The sequence below is a fragment of the Sciurus vulgaris genome, assembly GCF_902686455.1.
Source record: "Sciurus vulgaris genome assembly, contig: HiC_scaffold_628_arrow_ctg1, whole genome shotgun sequence".
In the NCBI taxonomy this organism is placed as follows: domain Eukaryota; kingdom Metazoa; phylum Chordata; class Mammalia; order Rodentia; family Sciuridae; genus Sciurus; species Sciurus vulgaris.
Window position 1 is genome coordinate 12005 of NW_027632391.1, and position 12771 is coordinate 24775.

The 12771-nt window shown below is 37.4% G+C and overlaps 1 pseudogene across 1 annotated transcript; it reads right to left on the minus strand.

Moving 5' to 3' along the window:
* Positions 1–251: 251 nt before the first annotated feature.
* LOC306652868 (ATPase PAAT-like) lies at positions 252–3065 on the minus strand (annotated as a pseudogene). Its single transcript has 2 exons — positions 2922–3065; positions 252–1967 (listed from the first exon to the last, which is right to left on the minus strand). The product of its transcript is annotated as an ATPase PAAT-like (transcript).
* Positions 3066–12771: the final 9706 nt, after the last annotated feature.

Genomic DNA, 12771 nt, shown 5'->3' on the forward strand with positions numbered 1-12771 from the left:
TTATTCTTGCTAAGTTGCTGAGGCTAGCCTCTAACTTGTGATCATCTTGCCTCATCCTCAAGGGTTGCTGAGACTACAGGTATGTTCCACTGTGCCTAGGTCATTTTAATTGGGTTGTACTTAAAGAATTATTGAGTTATGGGTATTCTTCATGGGTTTTGAATGTAAACCTTGTGAGCTGCACTCACAATCTGAATACTTAAGTGGGCAGAATACCTACATCATATTTCTTCTTCAGTGATTACAGAAAAATAAATCCAAGTAAGCATTTTTTCATACCTCACAAATAGTAAATAAGGTCTTTGTACAAATTAAAACTACTTCAATCACATACAAAACAAAACTAATGAACTACATTAGAAATCCTTAAATATGGGCTAGGGATATAGCTCAGTTGCTAGAGTGATTGCCTGTGAAGCACGAGGCCCTGGGTTCTATCCCCAGCACCACACACAAAAAAATCCTTAAATATTTAAAATCTATAAGCAATACAAGCATACAAAAATTTCAGCACATGGAAAACACTGTAAACAAGAATAACTTCTAACTTTGGTATTACCTCTCAGTGTACAGTACTGGATTCACAGTAACAAGGGCAGTCAAAACACTGAGGTCACTTTATGTCAGCTCTTGAGCCTTCACAGGACATCAAATACTTGGCTTTCATAAATGTTTTTAGGTTTGGGCTTTGTAATAAATAGGTAATGAATATCTGCTGGTCACTATATGCTGAGTACTCATCTTTCTCCACTGGAAATTCTTTCTCCAGAGTCACAATGGCTCAGAGGCAGCCCAGTGGGTGGGGAGTTGGGATTTTGCAGGAAGTCCATCAACAAGGCCACCTTGTCATCTATGTGCTGTCCACAAGTTTCTTTTCCAGTAGTTCCATATTTTTAGAGAGAATCTGCTGCAAGTAGGAGCAAATAGGCTGTTCTTCCATTGCAACACCAACAATGCCTTCACTGAGCTTGGGGACATTTTCCTGCCTCATGGCATTATGTCCCACTTGAAGATGGTTGACTTGACTGCATAAATTCTGGAGAAAGGGCAGCAACTCAGAGCTGGGGAGTGAGCCTGTCACTTGCTTTCTTTGGTGAGAAAGAAGATACTGCATTTTTAAGATCATCTTCAAGAAGGGAATGGTTCTGTGGCACAGTCTTACACCTGTCACGGTTCATGTTATTTCCCTCCCCAGGTGGTCTTGTGCTTTTATTGATGAAAGTCTGTAAGTTTTCAGTCCCGTTTGCAGATGTCAATGCAGTTTTAAAAGGGAAAGGTGTGGAGGATGACTTGTCCAGGATACTGAAGTGGACGACGGCTGGAGTGCGATCATGTGCTTGTGTCTGACAGTTCCCAAAATGGACTGAAGCTGCTCTCCAATGGGATATGATTCTGTTGCTGAAACCTAACCACATTCATCAACTGCTGAGCTCCAGGTGATAATTTTGACCCATGACTCCATTATGGTTTGGACCTTGTCAAGGTCTATCCTTGATCCTAGAGCAGGAGAGCTTGGTGAAGAATTTGCTGATGTTGGTCTCACATATACCATGACATTACTGATGAACACACACTGCTTTTCTCCAAAGGACAGCAATTGCTGTCGGGGACAGAGCAGATGCCCTTGGCAGACACCTTTGCCCCTGCCAGTGCCGCAGTACTCCTCTCCCATGTACATCTATATGTTTCTCGCTGAGTTCAGGATGCCCACTGCAAGGACCTCTTCACCTCCCTTGGGGCCACAGCTCAGGTCGAGGAAGCAGGGCCTCTGCCTTCGGGTTCAGGGGTCCTGCTCAAGTGCACCAGGTCCTGCCCGGAGCAGGTGATGCCAGCAGCAACTCCCAATTGAGGTCCTGGGCACCAACACCAGCCTGGGTGAGGAGGAGGCTCTGGGTCAGGGCCCTGCTTGCCGCTTCCCAGGAAGAGGCCAGTGTGGGGCAGGTGGTCAGTCCTGCATCCCCAAAGTACTTTTAAAGACAGCAAAAGTTTTCATAATGTCTGATGCAAAATGACATTCTCGTCATCTCTCTCACCTGAGCCTAGAATGAAAATGCATTTTTATAGTCTTAGAATGAACTCAGACACAGTCCTACTAAGAAAAATGAATACACACAACTTCTTCAAGTACTAGGCTCTTTCTCGACCAAACTGGAAAGAAATTGATAAGAACCCCAGTTTTGGTTTGCCACAGAGCTACTTACATGGCTGTTAATTTTGTCCTTTCCTCCCTCAACATACTACCTCTGAGATTTTAAGGCAGGTGTGTGTGTGTGTGTGTGTATTTCCTGCTTTACTGGTTGAAACTTTATCCTTTTAGCACAAATCGTCTATTGTGTTCAGTGAAGTTTTAGTAAGTATCTAAATTAACTTCATAGGGGAGCAGGTCCTCACCATTACTTCAAATTGGGTATCTGATGCTGGACTTGGTGGTGCATGTCTGTTATCCCAGCAACTGAGGCTGAGGCAGGAGGATCATGTGTTTAAGGCCAGCCTGGGCAATGGAGCCAGACCCTGTCTCAAGAAAAAAAAAAAAAGTACCTGGGGATGTAGTTCAGGGTACATTCCCACTGGGTTCAATTTCCTAATATCAAAACACACACACAAATTTAGTATATCTGAAACCAAAACAGTCAACATGACCTCCCTCAACTTTCAAACCACCCTTTGTTACTTTCACTGGCCTTTGTGAAAAATCCCTATCTGTCACTATCCTTAACATTTTTTCCTAGATTACTGTAATGAACTTCAAGATGATCCTACTTCTCACACCTTAATAGGATACTGGATACCTAAACAATCAAGGTCTCAACATCCTTTGATGTATGTACACCATGTACACTAGCTGACTAAATGCCTGTGCACCTTTTATCTCTGACTTAACAAATTGATTACTGGCTTAGAACAACAGTATATTATCTTACAGTTATGGAGCTCAGATGTCTGACACAGGTCTTGTTGTGGCTGCTAAAAGTAAGAGTGTCACAGCAGGACTCTTCCTTTCTGGAGGCTCCAGGGAAGACTGTTCCCTTGTACTGCAATGTCTGGCTCTGCTTCCTCTGGCTCATAGTCTTCCTCCAACTCCAATGACAGAGAAGTAGAAATGGGTCCTTCTCATCCTGCTCTCTCTCTCTGGGTCTGTCAACTTTGTTTCCCCTTCCTCTTTTAAGGACCCATGTAAGGATACACTGGATTCATCAGGATAATCCACAATAATCTTCCTACCTTACAATTAGCTGGTTAGCAACCATACTTCATCTGCATCCTTAATTCCTCTTTGCCAAAAGGTCACATTCACTTTTGGGGATTAGGACATGGACCTATTGGGGGAAGGAAGGGGCATTGTTTACCTACCAGCCTACCCAAACTGTACTTGTCCTCTACTCTTGAGTGGAACACTGCTCTGCATGGGGAAACAAACACAATTCATCTTAAATATGTACACTAGCTGACTAAATTCATCCCTACATCTCCCATTTCTCATTCAGGATACAGAAAAACTAAATATCCTGCAAGCATAGGTAATAATAAAGGTGCTTTCATTATTGCTTAAAGAAACCTGGAATTCATTTTTGCTTATACATAATGCACTGTCATACTCAAAATGCACTAAAGCCCTCTAACTGAAATAACAACTACCAGAGATAAACTGTACAAGAACATGAAAGCCTTGACTCTCAATTTTACTTAAGCACCAACTTGAAACACAAGAAACCATCATCTTTTGGTATGATAATTGTGAAGCCATGCAAACATACTGTTCCCATTTAAAAAAAAAAAATCTGCATTTCTGATATCTTAGACCACTGTGAGAAATTGTGCCTAAACATAAACTTCAAGCTTGAAACTGCTTAGGGCTCATTTTAATTACTGAACTTACTTTTGGGATAGTGAAAAGCTACCAAAAGGGTTTATTTAGTGTGTTTACCAAAATCCAGTTCTACATGAGTAAAGATCCTGTAAAAGATCTTTACATATTTTTTAGCTGTAGGTAGTCACTAGGATATAAGTAGCAGATTCCAATTTTTCAAAATGTTAATGTATTGAGAAATACAGTTCACCTCAAAAGGAAATTTTTTTTTTTTAAAGAAATCTCCCTGGAGGTAAATGGTATTTTTTATATCACTTAAAATAAATGAGAAGATATACTAGACCACACACACACACACACACACACACACACACATACATACACACACACAAATATTTAGGAGAGGACTTGATTTTAATAATGTTCCCTATTAACAGAAGGTAACAAATGGTTAGAAAACAAGCAGACACTGACCTTTACAGATAAACTTTAAAATAACTATGAGAAAAAGTCACAAAATCAAACATATTTATTGAGATCTGAATTTATAACGTTTACCACACCACTGACCAAAAACCTTTCCATTGACTTACCTAATTTTATAAATCAAATTAAATAATAAACATATTCAAATTTAGTATTTTTACAATCAAGTACAATTAAGAGTAAAAAGACAGCTGGGCCGGCGGCACACGCCTGTATTCCCAGTGGCTCTGGAGGCTGAGACAGGATGATCATAGTTCAAAGGCACCTTCAGCAAAAGGGAGGTGCTAATAAGCAATTCAGTGAGATCCTGCCTTTAAAAAAATACAAAATAGGACTGGGAATGTGGCTCAATCGTTAATTGCCCCTGAGATCTATCCCCAGCATGACTCCCTCAAAAAAAAAAAAAAAAAAAAAAAAGAAAGAAAAAAAAAGAGTGAAAGGAATGAATGGACAGGTAACTGGTGTTGAAATTCCAAAGATTAAAACCAACTAATCAAAGTCTTTCTATAGTACATTGGTTCTAATTCAAACACTTCTTGGTGGCTCGAAGTTACTATGAAGAACAGTAGCGATGATGGTATGTCGGGAAAACCTCATGGGCTGGGGCTGAGTGGTAGAGCACTCACCTGGGGTGAGTGGCACCATGGGTTCAGTCCCCAGGACCACCAAAAAAGAAAGGAACACTTCAGAGATCATAGACACAGTATTAATACTCCAAGGGTTAAAACTCCAAACTTTAGTCATTTCTCATTTCTTCTTTGTGTGGCCAGATGATTCAAATCTCCTCCTTTATTTTATCTATACTGTATGAAGCCTTATATGGATCAGCCGGTTCTGGACTAGGGAACAACTATTTTCTTTGTTATTTGAGGTTCTGCCTCTTATTTTTTTAACTCCTCCCACTCACAGTTTACAATACTGATAAATGAGGTATGACTGGTCTACACTGGCCTCTGCTTAAATAAATATGTCTGCTGTATGAGGTTCTCACTTTATGCTGTCAAGTAAGTGATCTCATAATCTCTGAAAAAACAGCACACAAAATAACATTGCCTTTATTACTGATTATTAAAGCAACTATAAAAAAGTATATAAAGCTTTGGGATGTTTCCAGTACATTAATGCATCTAAATCTTCAAAAATTTTATGAACACAGTATTATTTTCAATGATGGAAATTTACCAAAAAGGTATTAAATTAACTTTCTCAAACCTTTATAGCTACAAGTAACAAAAAAAAGGTTGAGTAACAAAAACAAAACAAAAACAAACAAACAAACAAAAAAACTCTATGGCCTTAAGCACTGTGGATCACTGAATACAATATCATCATTATTTTACAGAAAATGCAAGATTTATAAAAATTCAATCATTTTGTGTCTGAGATCATGTATCCCATCATGTATAAAATGGGAATAATACTTGCCTATTTCTTTAAAAACATGAAAATGTTGTAACACCAAAGACATAAGGGTCTAAACATATTGCCTGAAAAATCCAGGAAGCATTACTGTTGTGTAGATATTAAAGGTCCCCACTAAAAAGCTCATGTATGAATCATGCAAGGAAGTTTAGGGGTGAAATTACCAGGTTATGAGAACCTTAACTTGATCAGTATGTCAATCCCCTCACAGGGGCTAACTGGGTGATACCGTAGGAAGGTAGGTTAGGTATGCCTAGAAGTGGGTTCCTGGCCATGACTTGGGGGTCTATATCTTGTCTGTGGTGAGGGAAATGGTCTCTCTCTGCCTCACATTGGGCCCAGAGCAATAGAGTCAGCCATTGATGGACTGAGAACTCTGAAGTTGGGAGCCCAAATAAACTTTCTCTCCTCTAAATCTGCTCTTGTCCACAAGCAAGATCACAACAGCAGAAAAAGCTGACTAAAACAACTCTAAGAAATATCAGTTCTCCTGAAGCAATGGAAGCTATTCATTTACATAGTATTCTAAATAAATGGTGCCTTCTGAGCTGTGACCAGATATCCAGATGTATGTGTCTATAAATATATGACTTATGATAGCAGTATAACTGACATTCATTTTATTAAGTGCTATACAGATGCAATAAAATCAGTGGTGATGATAAGTCCCTATCAAGAAAAAGCAAGCTTACTGTTCATCATAATAAAGCAAGCTTACTGTTCATCATAAACAATGAGGTTGTTCAACTATCATAAATTCATGCTTACTTCTTCCCTTCTTTTCCTTGAAAGCCAAATCAATGGCATGAAAAGCATAATAAAGAAATAGATAATAGAATAATGCAGTAAAGTATAATGCAGCTATAAATTACTGTAGAATTTCTACATCCATTTCTGGTTATCTTTGGTTCATGAAAGAAGAAACAGTTCAAATCACTCTTTTTGAAGGGAAAAGTCAAGCCTATTAAAATATTTTAAAAGTATTTAAACAAAATTTCTCAGGATGGGATTTATAATGCATTTTAGCTCACTATGTACCCTGTAGTCTTTTTCTTGAAACAAGAATTGCAGTGACTTCCTTTATGTGTTCCCAAATTTACTCTTACATTTGAGTATGAATATGAAACAGAATTTTAAAATCCACTCTAGTTATCAAAAGACAAAGAATGAAAACTTGAGAGCTCACAGTAAAAATACTTTCAGGTGTTACAAGAATAAAATAAACAATCATTCTAAACATTGTAAACAAAAGACTGTTTTGTACCAGTCTTTTGAGCTATGGCATTTCTAAATATTCTCTTCTACTAACTTAAGACCTTTCTTTTGATTTTTTCAGTCTTGGAATTGAACTCAGGGCCTTGACCATTCTAATCAAGACTTTACAACAGTTATACCCATAAAGCTTAGTATTTTAATGATGGACTACCAAGACGCACTGACACTTACCACAACAAAAGTTCTACACTATTTACCCACTGGCAGTCATAGAGACACACTCACTGATCCAACTGAGGTTTCTTAACCAACAGTTTAAGCACAAGGTGGTCAGTCGTTTATGTGCAGAAATTCCCTGACATGTTAAGTCAAGGCTTTATCACAACCTGGGTTACTAAAGTGCAAGTTCCTAGGCCTACAAAAGCCAGTCATATTTTTCATAGTTTTTTTTACCACTAAATCTACTTTTATATGGCAGCAGGACATAAAGCCTGTTTTTTTCATATTGGTGATTTCATTAAAACAGTTAGAATTAAAGGATATACCACCACTGGGTGGTAGTATTGCTGATAGTCTGTCTCTTCCTCATAGTTTAAAGTCTTTCTACAGTGAATTCCTACTGCTATTGTAGGGGAAAAAATCAAAAACTAAATAAATGACCTTATATTGGCTAGGCTTACAACATCTACTACAATATAATGGATCAAAAGATAATCACAGTGGTTCATAAATGGGTAAGAACAGACCTCTTTAAAAAAAAATCTAGTCACACTGGGTCAAATCTAGACAACACATAAATACCCCTCTCAAAAGCAGTAGCATAGTACATAAACACCTAAAAACTAATTTTTGAGGCCTATCAGAAAAACATTCAAATTCCCTATTACTTGTTTGAAAAATACAAAGCTTGGGAAAATGACTGTCAGACATAACCTGATCAACAACCTAACAGAAGCTAAGTCATTGATACAGCTGACAAAACAATACTCTGTATTCATAGTATCCATGATCGGAAGGAGTCAAAGAACATGAACTGTTCATTTACCTTTTGTCCCATCATTTTATTTCACTTCTTTATTCATTAAGATTCTGACTTTCATCATTCCCAACAGGCTTTTCTTTCTTTCCTGATGCATCACACCATGGCAGATGGCAACAGTAGTACCCTGTTTAGGAAAAGATATTATATCTCCCAAGCAGAAAGTCAAAGAGCTGGGAGGGGTCAGGCTAAGGTTTTTATAATGACTCACTAATAAAAACAAAGCATTTCAAGGATTAACACTTTTTAGATCTTACCAAGGAGTCACATGAAAACTAACTCAGTGTCTTTCTAGGGCAAGTCCCTATATGACCTAGGAACCTCCCATTACACCCCACCCCTTCAAAGTACTATCACCTCACAGATCTCCCCAAGGAGACCAAGCTTCCTACACATGGACAACTGAGGAGCAAACCCCATGGAAACCGTAACATAGGTGATAGTCTCACACATTATCTTCCAGGTCATTATCATTTCAAAGCGCTGAACTTCTAAATGCATGGAGGGCCGACCCTTGAGGAATAAACAATTGATCATGGAAGCTGCTACCCATCACCAGTGGCACCTTTTCAATCAACAGATTCTAAGAAGTGTCTTTGCATGATCCCATTCTCCATCCAGGTCACTAATCATCACACCAGAAAGGAAACCAAAAGTCAGTTGGAGTAACACAGGCATATGATCCCTGTTACTCAGAGGCTGAAGCAGGAGGAAGACAAGTTCAGGGCCACCCTGAGAAAATTAGCATGACCCTGTCTCAAAAAAAATAATAATAATAATTTAAAAGCAGGGGGCTGGGGATGAAGCTCACTAGGATATCACTTGCTTCAGCTCTCCTCTCTCTTTCTCTCTCTCACAATCACACACACATACACAAAAGGGATAACCAAGAAACATGTTGTGGGGCTCAGCAAAACCTACAGCAAAGAATGGTACTTCGGCATGATGAGCACTTTGAACTTGAGGACACCAGCTAGCCTCAAAAGCAAATTCTCTTTCTGACTTCTGTTCTTTCTCCTACTCCTTTTTTTATTCCCAAGGCAGGCCACAGAAACTAGAATCCCTCTTCCCCAAGGTGGGTCACAGAAACTAAAGCTCCTTTCCCTAGGTCAGTAATAACAACCTAGATATTTTACTTTAAACTCCCTTTGCCATTCTGGGTTAAGGCTGGTCATAAAGAAGTTCTCGGTCCCACCTTGTCTGATAGAAGACAGTAAAACCCTCAATCCAGAAGGGGTCTTACCGTATAACGTGGAAGGACTGTAACAGGGACACAAAAGACAAACCTGAACAAACAGGTTTTGCTGCTTCACCCTTCAGTCTATCAAATCGTGTCATAACTTTTTGTCTAGTCACACTTCAACATAGTTGTACTATTTTTTAACTATAGAAGATTGTACTGTAAAGTCTATTTAAAATAAATTTAAAACATTAACAGTAGACAGCTACATAGTCTTAGAAAGTTTGGACTCTTAAAATAAATGAAAAAAAATCATCCATTTTCACCCCTACATAATAATTTCAGTTCAAACTTTATCCTTCCCTACAGGGAAGGATCACCTACTTTTAAATTTTTTCTTCTTTTCCTTCAGTGCATTGCCTCAATTGCTATAATAGTAAAAAAAAAAAAAAAAAAAAAAAAAAGAAACAACCAAAATGCCCATTAGTAGAAAATATTGTTAAATAAAATACACAATCTAAAACTGTAGTTATATACAGCATACTTTGAGGCTGCAAGTATTTTTAAAAGAATGGAGTAGTTCTTTATATATTGATATGGAATTTAAGAGATATACATTCAGGTTAAAAATGCAAGTAAAAGTCTGCGGTGTGCCTCATCTCTACTTACATGAAAAGAAAATTAATTCACATTTACGTGTATGTATATAAAGTAAGAGTTTCTATTAGATTATTTCAGAGATGAGTGGCTACCTCCCAGTAGAAAAATTAGAAGATTAAGGAACAGACATCAAACTACATATTTCTGTACCACTTACAATGTGAAGCATGTAACTATTTCATCTGTTTTTTAAATCAATGAATAATTTAAATGTGCTTAAAACCTAAAAGTAGTGTTTGTGACTACCTTTATAAAGTTGAGGGAAGGTAGAGTGACAAACTGATTAGCCTCACAACCTCACTCTACAGTCATGCATTTTAGCATTCCAAAAAGCAAACATATCCCCCATCACTGTCACCAACCTATACTAAGTTCATGATCCGTAACAGCAATGTATTTTTATCACCAAAGGAAGAATTAAGAATCTAAATTAATAGAATATTGAATGCAAAGGCAAATAAGAGAAAAAACTAACTTCTTCCTGATAACCATGATAAACAATCAACATAAATCTAAAATTGTATATGAATTCTTCAGGTATCTAAAAGTGATGTATAATCTTTGTTGGACCTTCCTGATACCACCAAAAGGAATAAAACAGCACAGTAAATTGTTTTATTCCATCTTTCATATCTATATAAACACAAAAGAAACTGTGAAGTCAACTTATTAGAATATTGTAGTTCATTAGGAAGTTTGCCCAACTCGAGAACATGGAAAATAAATCAAATGCAAACTGTTAGTTTTAAGCATTTTTATATATAATACCAAGGAATCATATGCATAAACTGATTTTTTGAATAAACAATTGATACTAATTTACACTCAGCAATCTGAAAAATAAAGAACTCATACAGCAGTGCACAAAAAGAAAACCTGGTTGCTACAGACACAAAACTCCAATAAACTTGTGGTGGGGGATGGGTGTCAAGTAAGTAAAAGAAACAGGGAGACATCCAGCAGCTAAACTCAAACACTACTTAAATGCCAAAGAAAGGTTTAATTTACCAGTGATCATTTCCATATCCATTTACCCTTATTTCCTGAGCATCTACTGAGACATAGAGAAACAATAAAACAGTTTCTGCTTTCCAATTATAACTGTTAGAACACTCAAAATGAAATTAAGAATAGAAAGTATCAAAGATCAAGTAGATATAGGAACAAAAACAAACTTTACTACTACACAGACAGGAAAGGCAGGAGTGGGGCATGACTATGTATGAGCTAACTTTTCACATGGAAGAGAGAGATAAGAAAAATTCTAAGAAATAAAAACCGACAAAACCCAAAAAATGTAAAGTAAAACTTAAAGATTACTTTCTTTTGAGGACGTATGTCAAAACCTAAGTTTGATCATAAGAAAAACTAAGTTTCAAAAGTGGACTGGGGACAATTAATGTAGAAAAACAAACACATAGTGGTCAAGAACACAGACGTTCAAGGAAGACAGGCTTAAAATTGAATTCTGAGTTCTTCTAGCATTAGCAAATCTGTGAAGTTCATGAAGTCTCCAACTCTTCACCTATAAAGTGGGGATCACAGCAAATACCAACATAAATTAGGATGGCCAAAAGAGAACAAATGTTTCAGGATTTTTGTTCTGTCATCAGGCAGAGACTATGATGATCAAGGACGCATGTGGACTCTTTAATAGCAGTATACACAATGAGTGGAATGAAAAAGCCCTAGAGATTAGGACTCTCTGATTTGTACATGATTGCTGGAAGAATGGAAAGAAGCAAGAAGAATCAGGAAGCAAAATACAATAAGATGGCAACAACATACTCTTGAGGAGAGAGTGAAAAATCCAGGGTGACTTTTGAGTAACAACAAACCCCACCACCATATGTAGCAATAATGCACCAATAAAAATACGGAATAAAAAAGATGACTTTTTGATTTTAAGCCCGAATGACTAATAAAATATGAAGTTCATTAATATAATTGAGGAAATTGGAGGAAGAAGAATAAATTTGCAAAGCTACTGATTCAAAATAATGAAATGACAGCCATCCAGTGTTTATCAAGAAGAAGAATAAAAAAGAAAAATCTGAAGATTAGAAAAGAAAATGATACTGGTCATGCAGAATGGGGAGCCTTGGCAAATGGGAAGAGAGGAATAGCAGAAACCATGGGGCTGTGGAATCACCAGAAGAGAAAACTCAACTCTAAAAAGAAAGATGACACCCAAACCCTAGGTCACAGGTAAAATTTGGAAGGGAAAGAGAACATGAACAAAGGCCCCAGGAGGACGATTTGGAGGTGCTGGCTTCTAGAAGGCATGGAGAAGATAGGACTTCACAGCACTGCACATTCCACAGCTCTTCAATGCTCATTATCACTTCAGATTACAAAATGACGGACCTATGGTAACATGATTATTGCAGGAAGCTTGTAAGAGCTTGCAATTTACAAAAGTGTTACTTATTCCAACTCAATCCCCAGCAGAACAGAGCTAATTCATGATAATGATTTTAATTACCTATTTTTTCAGTATCTAGAAGCTCAAGAAACTGTAACTCAAAAAAGTTCTCCTGTTCCTTGCCACCCATTGGTACATGTGATACTACCAATTACTCCTCTTGGTAGAAACCACTTTCCCATTCTTTGACAACCAATTCTCAGACCCTTCCCCTTCTACCACCACCCTTTCTGTTCTTTTTTTTAATCTTAACAAAAACAGAATTATCAGGGAACAGATCCTTTATGTCATTGCATGATAGCTACTTAATACAAATCAGTTTTTAAATAGGAGTCTAGTACTGTGCCTTAGGGACTTAATAAATTTTGCGTTCATTTCTCTAACAAAGAAAAAATTCCAGTAGATCTTAAACTCTCGAGAGCAACCCTGATGCTTTTTAAAATTATTCATAGAACCAAAAATAGTTGCTTTGATTCTGACTGCTCATGAATACCAGCCCCCAAAAGGATAATGAGGTCAAACTGGAAAATAAACTT